The following is a 4,838-nucleotide window of genomic DNA, read 5'->3' on the forward strand; positions in this document are numbered from 1 at the left end:
ACATATCGCCCCGCTGCTCTAGCAAAGCACGAACAGTTCAGAAACAATATGAAATGGGGAAAAAAGTTATTTATTAACTGATTAAGTTGTGTTTTAGATTGTTCTTGAAAAACTAATCAGTCACAGCTGATTAGTGGGTGAACTCABGGCTGCACAGTGAACCCATTCATGWTTTACAGCTGCTCTCCTCTCTTGCAGGTACTGCGTACACCAGCTAAATCTTTTAGGGGTACGTAGTACCCTGCCGTACCCCCTTACTTTCACCCCTGTATATATATGACGTCTCACTCTCACGTTTAGCTTACACAGACTTAACATTGGACTTAATTTACTTGTTGCAAAATGTTTTAACTTGCATTCATGTAGCACTGAGGATTAAATATAATTTCTTAATATAGTATAGTTACTTATTTTTATGTATTTCATAAATTRATATGGATTACTGGATTGGACAGTGCCTATTAGTCACTATGTGATTCATTGAGTTATGTCCAGAAAACCATTTTATCCCAACGCAGGACGAGCAGAAATCTGTCACAAAAATATTTGTAGCGCCATCATTTGTATTTTGTTTCTGTTAGTTCTGTCAAGATGCAAGAAGGATCAAATTTATCTTATATTGGTCAGTCGTTTTATTTTAAATATGCTTTAGGAGCCATAGTTTGATGATTAGTTCAGTTTTTTGTCGCATGTTTAACTTTTAGGAATTGCAGCGGCTGCAGACAGTGAGCTACAATAAAGGTACAATAAGGCTGATAAACAGGTGAAGAACCAAACACCACTTCTATTCTGGCTTTTCTTGCTGTGTGTGTTGGCCTTACGCGGACCCGTTGCCATGGCAACCGGCAGACAACCAAGCAGAGCAGAAATTACCGATCAGGGGAATCAACACCGAAACACAAAAAAATTCCCACACAAAAAAGAAGCAAAAACACCAAAACATAACATTCAGTCTGTTACATTATTCCGTCAGGTTTGATGTCTATATTGTCATTATTAATAAGTTTTCGCCCGATACCGCGGTGGTTGATTAGCTGATTTAAACAGCCGCTCTACTGATGTGACCTGATTTAGTGCTAACGGAACCAAAACACACCGAACTGCTTCCCACATGTTAAGGTTATCAAAGTCAATAGAAGGTTAGCAACAGTTAGGCTAGCATAACTGACCCACTGATCGCTTGTTCAATGTTTTTTTTAAGTTAAAACTTTTTGCTCACCTGTTAAATCTGAAGCTCTTGTTATCCAATTCATAGGGTTGAATTAACCGCTAAACATGTCATCCATTTTTCAGATTCTTTGTGTGACTGTGGTATTTTCTGACCACCCATAATGTTGACTCAATGGACAGCAGTGGTGCATGTGTGGCGCACGATAAGTCACGTAATGTCCAGTCCAGTAATGTATCCATTAATGCTGCTGCCTCGCGCTCTGTCCTCTCGCACTTCCCGCTACTCAGCAGTAGGCGTAAGTTACGTTGAGTTGCATTCAATGTTATCGGAAAAAAGAGATTCGTGCGCTCAATGTCCGATTTCCCATAACTATTTGGGGTAGCAACAGGGGTGGCAAGGCTCTCATTTGGGGTGGCAACTGCATGCCATCCCATGCCACCCCAATAGATCCGCCCCTGTCTGAAAGTGAGCACAGATATCGGTGTGGCGGCTCGCGCACATCGCTCTAACATTTAACACGGGTGACACAAACGCAATCAGTCAAAGAGGATGCATGAACAGTTTCTTTTTTTCTGTGCTTGATAGCACAGATGTGGATTTCTTGAGTTTCAAACGACTTAAAAACTCTGACATGATTACATCCAATTAAGAAAAGAGTTTAGCTTAGCTGAGTAAAGCATGCCCATTCTCCAGTAAGCTTGCAATTTTAAAAATGTATAAATTGTGCAATTTTAAAAATGTATAAATTGTTCACAGGAAATATACATTTTATTGAATGTTTAACTTCAGTAAATAAATGCAAAAAGATACACGGAATTATGAATTTCAAGCAATTTCGTAGGGCTGTGTATCAGCTTGTCTGTGAGGATGGATGTACGATGTGGTGGAAGAGTATTTGTTTACTGGTGTAATAATTATGTTATTGCTTTTTAGGAGCATTTGAGTATTTCAGATAATAAAATAAAATTACCAGGCACAGTTGTCTAATGGCGTTTTCTTCCACTAAGGGGGGGAAAAAACATGAAAAAGGAATGACCTGTTCAATTACGGATTAACTGTGACTAACCCGTGTTAATTTTAGCTTTAATTTTTGAAAAAGTTGTGTTTAATTTCAGTAACAACATTCACTTACAGTAACTGTAGAATCAAGAAATGACCTATGAATCTGCCTGACAACATGAAGAAGGCTAAAAGATTTCAAAAGCTTCAAGCTCCAACTTAAAGACATTTAACGACATTTAGGAAACAGCTTCACTGACATATTTCTGTCTGCAAAGGGTTACAAGTCACTTTTAAGGCTCTGGGACTTCAGGAAAACACTTTGTGAGCCATTACCTACAAACACAGAAAAATATGGAACAGTGGTGCTCGTTTGCAGGAATGGCCGACATACCTGAACTACTCCAAGTGCGTAGCATTCAAATAACACACAAGCTCACAAAAAAAAGAAAAAAAAAACAGAACAACACAACTCAGTTCATTTCTCACGATTCAACAATAAGGAAGACAAATATTACAAGGTGAAGAAGTATGAACACAGAGACCCATTTCACAAAACACATCAAGTGTCTTTTTATCTATTTTAATAAAATCATCATTTAAAAACTGCATTAAGTCTGAATGAAATTAAAATCCGGCTGATTATCATAAACAAATAACAAAAAAAAAAAGTGGTAAAAAAACGCATGTGTATTTCTGAGACTTTAACCCACTCAAATTCACATTTGGCTCTTGTTTTTAAAAAGCACTGAAGTTGCAGTTTGCGCGACTCTTCCACCCTGAAAAAAAAGTACGGTTAAAATAAATCCCCAAAAATATCATGGCATGATGAGGGATGAGTGCATGTAAAATTTCATCCTGGCACTGAAAATGGAATTTCATTAAAGCTTAAAGAAAGTATGATTACGGTTATAACTCCTACTGACATTTTATTTTTTTTATGGACAAATATTTTACACTAATGACTTTGATATGAAAGCATCCGCATTACATTGCACACACTTTGATTAAATTGAGCTCAACGGTAAAATAACTCTAGCCCCTGTCTGTTAAGAGCGCCTATCTCCCTGCAGACCAAAAAAACCCCAAAACAGACTCAATCTTCAGCCTTCAGCTTATTTTTCACAAACCTGTGGTCTTGCTTTAGCATCATCGTACCACAAAAATCACATCTTTAACAAACACTGACACATCTGTGTCAGCACGAAGAGCAATGGAAATTCATGCTACTACTGATCCTGATATGGAACAAGATTCAACTGGGCTGGACGAGGTGTGATACCAGCATACTGTGACAGTCTTCACTACCTGCTGTTGATGGTGCGTCTGTGAAATCCATCTGTTCCTGGCTAGGACTGGCTAACTGAAGGGAACCAATGGAGTGAAGCCTGATTTGGTGTCAAACGGAGTCTTTGTATGTGTGTGCTGAATCCTGTGCTATAGCGTACAGAGTGTATGAGCATCTCAGAGAGAGCTTACGCTAAGGTTTGACTCATATTTAATGGATAACGAATAGATTGTACACGTGAAAGGAGAAAAAACTACCTAACGTTGCAAATAAAAAATGAAAGACTGCTGTGTCGTGATCCGACATCAATTTGCAAAATTGCCAAAAGACTCAAAATATTATTTTCAGATGTAGGAATGACAAGTGATTCTGTCTCAGGTCATTGTTGAATTATTTACCGTTTCTTAAAGACGTAACTATTAGAAACTGTTCTTCTGCTGTAGATAGCTTTATTTTAGTCTTGGCACTTTCTCAGACACTTCATTGTGCTAGGAGAGCTTAGGTGGTTTTAAAACTAAATCTAAAATGCAACTTTATTGCAGTAGCAAAATGTGTTAAATATTTACAAATTCAGAGAAAGATCATATGACCATTTATTCATGTACAATCTCTCTGGACTATCCATGACTTCCTCTCCTTTTCATGGAGGTTTTCAGCATGATGCTGGTCGGGAACCTGTGACAGAAATGCAAGGTTGGTTTTGTGTTTGTTGGAATATTCTGACTTATCATGAAGCCCATGGCAACCAAATTTAATTTAGTGTCAGAAGATGCCATATTGTTGTTTAAAATGTCCTGCAAAAGTCACAAAGGTTTGTGGAAGAAAGCTAAGCATAAAGTGTCATAGAGATTTAAAACATTTTCTATGATGGATTTGCATTTTCCGTGCAGAACTGATGGGGTGTTTTATAGTCTGATTTCCTGGTTGATATGCAAAGTAAAAGTGTTTTTCATGAACTGTTGAGCATACCGCCCTAACAGTTGGGATGTGCAGTACACATGAGCTTATAGCTACGGCTGTTCAAGTGAAGTTAAAAGAAATTCTGCCAACGTTCGCAAAACATATGGTCAGCTGAAATTGCCAGCATACGTTCCTGGTTACATCTAGTCTACACACTGCTGACATGRTCAATCAATAATGCTCATCCACTTCGTGACCCCGACCAGCCAACTTCTTTAAAATTTCTGCAAAGGCCAACACAAGCTGAGCACTGCTGTCTCGTCAGGTTTCTTCAGAGCCCTGCTGACGATGAAGAGATCAGTAACATTTGCTTTGCATCAGTCAGGTTCTGCACTGGGACATTAAAAGATAGCCTCTTCTTCAACAAAGTATGTGTGCCTGTGTGTGTGTGTGTGTGTGTGTGTGTGTGTGTGTGTGTGT

At 38.4% G+C, this 4,838-nt stretch overlaps 1 pseudogene; it reads right to left on the reverse strand.

Annotated features, from left to right (window-relative positions):
• LOC103462591 (transmembrane protein 266-like) overlaps positions 1–4,838 on the reverse strand; it is a 34,704-nt pseudogene that overhangs the window by 28,741 nt on the left and 1,125 nt on the right.

The sequence above is a fragment of the Poecilia reticulata genome, linkage group LG3 (assembly GCF_000633615.1).
Source record: "Poecilia reticulata strain Guanapo linkage group LG3, Guppy_female_1.0+MT, whole genome shotgun sequence".
In the NCBI taxonomy this organism is placed as follows: domain Eukaryota; kingdom Metazoa; phylum Chordata; class Actinopteri; order Cyprinodontiformes; family Poeciliidae; genus Poecilia; species Poecilia reticulata.